The sequence below is a fragment of the Octopus bimaculoides genome, chromosome 8 (assembly GCF_001194135.2).
Source record: "Octopus bimaculoides isolate UCB-OBI-ISO-001 chromosome 8, ASM119413v2, whole genome shotgun sequence".
In the NCBI taxonomy this organism is placed as follows: Eukaryota; Metazoa; Mollusca; class Cephalopoda; order Octopoda; family Octopodidae; genus Octopus; species Octopus bimaculoides.
The window spans coordinates 84,108,410-84,115,483 of record NC_068988.1 but is presented as its reverse complement, the minus strand read 5'-3'; positions in this window follow the sequence as shown (position 1 = coordinate 84,115,483).

The following is a 7,074-nucleotide window of genomic DNA, read 5'->3' as shown; positions in this document are numbered from 1 at the left end:
TTAATATCATCATTATCATTTCCACAGTTATTAACATTATTATTACCATTATTATTATTATTATTATTGCCATTACTATCCTTACTATTTTTAAGTGGATTATCTTGATCCATTTCAACAAAGTCTCTTAACTTGCAAGTATTATGTGCTGCTATAGTTTCAGCTGAATTTCTTGGAGAAGAAAAGGCAAATCTAATTGCATGTGTGTTAAATAATCTACCACATTTACTTGATGGTGGGAAATGCTTGTCTAGAGCTGTGAAAAATCCATCTGGTATATTGATGGCTATTTGGGCCCCATATGGTACATTATATCATGTAACCTGCCTCAAGCAAGCTCTCCACTTTCTAGGATTGATATTGGAGTTACTATTTCTTAACATATCCCAATGCATTTAGTTATTAGTAAATTCAATCTCTGGGTCTGAGTCAATTATATTATCTTCATTCTTATAACTATATTTTTTGAGTACCAACATTATCATTATCATCCATATTCCTATCAAAATCATTGCCCCTGCCATTATTATTATTATCATAATCATCATCATCATCAACATCATCCCAAATAAAATTCCAAGGTTGCTTAGTTGTTATAATGGTCTCATTAATTGAAAGTTTAGTCACTAGGTCCATACAGTTACTCTCACCCATCATATCACTGTTTCTATTAATTAGAATATTTTCATAATTGCTCACTTTATCTGTACCTCCTTTTAAATTATTAAGTAAAGCTTTTCTTAAAATTCCACCTGTTAAAGTATACCATCATATTTTAATTTTTGATTTTTACTGTTATGGTGATTGCTTCCATTATTCATCAATTCCATTATCTCTGTACCTTTATATGTATTCTAATTGTACCATTAGGAATATAATAAATTTTAGCCCTGTAGCCAGCTTTGGCTAAAGCTACATTGTAATATTTCTCATTTTGTTCAAATATTTTTTGCATTAACTGAAAGCGTTGAGATTCTAAGGGAGACACTCTTAATAATAGAGCTTATAATTGTTTTTAGTTAAGCTGATTTTCTACTATATTCGGTGGCCTCATACTTGAGCTACTCATGTTTCAACTTTGAATTTATAAACTAGACAGACAGTACAAAGTAAATTTGCAGCCTACATGGATTACAATGGCTCTCATTGGATAATTTAGTTATCCAAGTTTGATCTCAACAGAGTGCTTTTAAAGTATTTCCTTGGATTTTTAATCACTTTTCCCCTTTATCTCTTGCTCCCTCTCTCTCTCTCTGTGTGTGTGTGTGTGTGTGTGTGTGTGTGTGTGTGTATACATATATATATACAGGGTTCGATGAGTAAATTGTCACCATTTTATATTTTTAATTTTGCGCCTGTGTATTGTTTGCTTTTGATTTTGTCGACTACACAGTACAGTAAGGTCAGCTGGACACCATCTGTGAGAAAAACAGCACCATAACACAATTCACTTTGCCAGAAATTTGGAAAAGATATGTTGTACTGCTTGGCATTCGCGCCGGAAGCTCCAATACGAACATTTCAGGGTGTTTGGATGTCAATCTGAGGACAATGCAAAGGATTCAGAAAGAGTTGGATGAAACTAATGATGATTACAAAGGTATGGCAGCTCAGAAAACTCATTATTTTCATTTTTGTGTAATTTAGATGACAATTTATTTACCACACCCTGTATATGTATGTATGTATGTATGTATGTATGTATGTATGTATGTATGTATGTATGTATGTATGTATGTATGTATGCATGTATGTATGTATAACCATCATCTTCATCATTATTGTGTACCATCCATCTTGCTATGCTTGAGTTAGATGTAATTTATTGAGGCAGATTTTTCTCTGGCCAGATGCTCTTCATGTTACCTGCCCTTATCTGTTTCCAAGCAAGGTAATATTTTGACCAGGCATGTTTACAACTGTCTGTTGAACAAAATTATTTGCCAATGAACAATTTTCACTCTCCTTCTTTGTTTCTATCCCTGGCTGATTTAAACAGGCTACTTAGTTCATTACTTCAACAAAAAGGTTGCCTTTAGGGACAGTGTGAGTTTTGACTTAGTTTGAGAGGATAACAGAAGAGGTTTTTCAGTCACACATATACATATCAACACCTCCTCCTATGCCTCTTCTGCTGCTGCCACTACAGCCACCACCACTGCCACTGCCACCACCACCACCACCACCACCATCATTGGATAGGTAGATTCATTGAGTATTGGACAAAATTCTTTATGCTATTTGGTCTGATCCTTTACATTCTTACAAAATCCTGCCAAAGTCATCTTAGCGCTTCATCCTTCTGGCATTGATAAAATGCAGACCTCATGAAGTAGTACTTGAGCTAATATATATATCCAAAATTCCTGGATATATATTAGAAACATTAATGTGTCAATGTTTGAAACAATTGCTATTAATGTCATACATCATACTAATAAATGAAATTCAAAGTGCATAATTCCTTCTCTCTCTCTCTCATTCATCTCCTTTCTCTCTATTCAGATAATTCTTTCCCGTAAATTAACAAAAAAATTGACTCTACAGGATATACATACTCAAGAAATAAATTTGAGAAATTTTTGAAGCAATTTAAAATAGTTGGTATGTTATTGTCCACTTCTGCATTTTAACCTTATAATATATATATAAAAAATGTCCAAAAATTTGTAAGTGTTCTTTAGTTTGATAAGTGACTGCATGAAACTCTCAAGTCTAAGTATGCTTATTCAAACTTTTTTACAGTTTTTCTTGTGTAGTCTCTCAGAATTGGAAGCTTTGTTGCATTTATTATACTTTTGCCAATTGTTTTAATTCATTATCATTAATGGAAGCAGTATTATTTCAAACAGCATTCTGTATATCTTACTCACCGTGAATACACTTTAGAAAGCCAAACAATGCAATATTCATCCAGAGAAAGTATCTCAACAGATATGTAGTGTCAAAAAGCACTGAAAGGATATCACTAGCAGATGAAAGTTATCCAGCAGCAGTGGTGTAATTGCCAAATCCAGATTTCTGTATATTTGTGCATCATCAGTAGCAGCATGCATCCACCTGCAACTGCATGCTACTGATGTTCTTCTGTACTTTTTGGTACTATACGTCTGTGCAACGTGCTTTCTTGAGAAGAATACTGTAGTTGCGTGGCTTTCTGCAGAGTATTTATATTAAGTAAGAAATGCAGAATGCTTAGGTTTCTATATAACCATGACCAGACGTAAACACGGTCTTGTTCCTCACCCAGAAGAACATTCAGAATGTAACTGCTGGAAGGAGTGATGGCAGTACCAGCAACCAGCTAGGACTCAATTCAGCCAAATAGGCAGAAGCAATGTGAAATGCAGTGTCTTGCTCAAGAATGCAATGCACAATCTGGTCAATGAATTGAACCCATTTCCTTATGATTGTAAGTCAAATAGCCAAACCAGTAAGTTACTCACTCGCACAAATTGGATCTTCCGTTAATTTTGACTATGAGCATTCAGTTGTTTGATCAATTGAATGGCCTAGACTTTGAAGTGGCTTAGTATTTCACAGATATGTGTACCTTTAATGTAATTCCAAGGAAAAATCAGAATGATGTTGCGTGTGACAAAGCTAGATCTTTGAATCACTGATATTTCTCATCTTTCCAATTTCTTTCACAAGGCTAATAATCCAAGGCTATAGTAAAGACACTTGCCTAAGATGCCGCATAGGGAGACTGAAACCGGGACCTTGTGATTGTGAAGTAAACTTCTTAACCAATCAGCCATGCTGCATCCATTACATGATATTACTGTATAGTATTTGTGTAGTAATGTACAGTATTATGCAATACTGTACTGTAGAAATGGCATGCAACATTGTATACTATCAAGTATGTATAGTATAGTATATAGCATAGTTCTGTACAACATTATAAAATACTATATGGTCCTAAACACATATATATAGTAAATATATATATACTTGTACAATATTGTACGATATTGTATAGTATTGTAACATACTATATAGCATTTGTACAATATTGTACAGCACTAAGCTGTGTTGTACAATATTCTACTATATTCTACAATATTCTATATTACTATACAATATTTTACAATACTCCATAATACTGAGAAATATTTTACAATTATACAACACTGAACAATATTGTATAGTACTCTGCTGTGTTGTACAATGCTATTCAATATTGTACAATATTTTACAATTTTCAACAATACTGAAAAGTATTGTTCAGTGTTATACAGTATTATATTGTATAATACAATACTTTAAACTTACCAAAACCTTGTGAGTGGATTTGGTAGAAAACAGATGGAAACTGGTAATTTATATTTTATTATACAGAGGCGCATGAGTGGTTGTGTGGTAAGTAGCTTGCATACCAGCCACATGGTTCCAGGTTCAGTCCCACTGCATGGCACCTTGAGTAAGTGTCTTCTACTATAACCTTGGGCAGACCAAAGCCTTGAGAGTGGATTTGGTAGATGGAAACTGAAAGAAGCCCGTTGTATATATATGTGTGTGTGTGTGTGTGTGTGTGTGTGTGTGTGTGTGTGTGTGTTTGTGTGTGTGTTTGTGTGTGTGTGTGTGTCCGTGTCCCCAACATTGCTTGACAACTGATGCTGGTGTGTTGACATCTCCATAACTTAGCGGTTTGGCAAAGAGACCAATAGAATAAGTACTAGACTTACAAAGAATAAGTCCTGAGGTCGATTTGCTCGACTAAAGGCAGTGCTCCAGCATGGCCACAGTCAAATGACTGAAACAAGTAAAAGAATATGGATACCATTTGTGTATGTGTTTGTGTCATCTTGTCTAGACATTATGTAATCACTGTGAGGTAAGTGGGCATCACCATCTTACAACTGATGACATTCATTTCTAGTCTTCCATGAAAACATGTCCGGTCAAGGGGGAATATTACCTTACTTGAAGGAAGTGAGCTGGCAGAATTGTTAGCACACCAGACAAAAATGCTTAGCAACATTTCGTCCATCTTTACATTCTGAATTCAAATTCCACCAAGGTTGACTTTCATCCTTTCATGGTCGATAAAAATAAGTACCAGTTGAAAACTAGGGTCAATGTAATCAACTTAACCCTCCCACCCCACCCAGAAATGCTGGCCTTGTGTCAAAATTTGAAACCAATATTACCTTACATACAAACAAGTGAGGGTTAATGACAACAAGGGCATCCTCTGGCCATAGAAAGTCTGTTTCAGTGAATTCTGTTTGATCTATTTTGCAATCTTATGTAATTCTGCATGCTATTTTACAAATACACACTACTACACAATGCTGAAGAAAAGTGTATGGTAGTGTACAGTATTAGTAACTATTGTACAGTATAGTACAGTATTTTTAAAGTACATTGCACTGTTTTTTTTCAGATACATTGAAAGTGTGTTACTGTACTATTAACACCACTTAGTGAATAATAGCAAACAAGTTTCACACTGCTAAATAATTGATTAATATATTGATTTTGTATTTATTTTGATTAGAGAAGGTTTATGTAGCAAACTCAATCAGCCAACTTGAGCCCACCTATAACATTGATATATATATATATACATGCATGTGTGTGTGTGTGTGTGTGTGTGTGTGTGTGTGTGTGTGTGTCTTTTATCTTTTACTTGTTTCAGTCATTAGACTGCAGCCATGCTGGGGCACTACCTTGAAGGGTTTTAGTAGAACAAATCGACCTTAGGATTTTTTTTTTTTAAGCCTAGTACTTATTCTATCAGTTTCTTTTGCCAAACCACTAAGTTACACTGGTTGTCAAACGATGGTGGGGACAAACACAGAGACACACATAGACATACATACATACATACATACATACATACATACATACATATATATATATATATATATATATATATATGATGGACTTTCAGCTTCTGTCTACCCAATCCACTCACAAGGCTTGGTCAGCTCAAGGCTGTAGTAGAAGATATTATTTGCTCAAAGTGCCAAAATAAAATGCTTACTCCACCCCTATATCTACAAATAACTTCACAGTCACGAAGTACTTTTGAGGGCCAAAATGCTTAACTCCATGATGGTGATGATGAAAGTGGTGATAGAGTTGGTGGAGGTGGTGGTGGCAGTGGTCGTATGGTGGTGATAGTGACAATGATGGGTAATGATTACTATGACAACAACAGTGATGGCCAGTAGTACTTCAAGCCTTGATTAAGCAGACCAATGACCAATGTCATGGCCATTCCTTCTTTGTGTATATCACGTGTCCTTTATTTAAGACGGTAGTGTATGATGAGAGGGAAATTCAGCTGCTATTTCTGGCAAGACAAACTTCTCTGTAGAGGCTCACTTGTTGGTTCATCAAATGTATTGTGAGTATCAAATGTATATTTTTCCTGTATAAGAACATCAATCTATCACAGGTAGCAACATGCCCAGATGATCTGGTGCCACTTTCCCCAGAGTAATATGGAAATACAAGAGATAGTAGTTTGATACGATAGCCACTCAGTAAAGGTTCATTAGCACCACATACCTCCCTCCTCCCCTTCCTCCTCCCCTTCCTTCTCCTCATCATCATCATCAAGAGGCCCCCTCAAGATATTTGAACATGTATCATAGAAGAATGGAAGTACTGAATAAAGTAAGGTATTTAGCATTGATATTACAGTTTCTGGTAAAACTCACAGATCATCATCATCATCATCATTACCAGCAATATTTTTACACCCATTTCTCCATAGGATGAACAAATCTACTATAGAAGATATCTCGTTTTTGAATCGCTTCTTTGTGTAGAAAATTCACCAGTTTTGATAAGCTGATAACACTATAGAAAAGTGAATTTAGAAAAAACATGGTGAACTGCTTTTGCATCACACTCTCTCTGCACATCATCATTATCATCATATATATCTATTTACATATATACGTGTGTGTGTGCATGTATGTGTGTGTATATATATATATATATATATATATATGGCACCTGTGCCGGTGGCATGTGTAAAGACATTCAAGCGAGATCGTTGCCAGTGCCACTAGACTGGCCCCTGTGCAGGTGGCACATAAAATACACCATTTT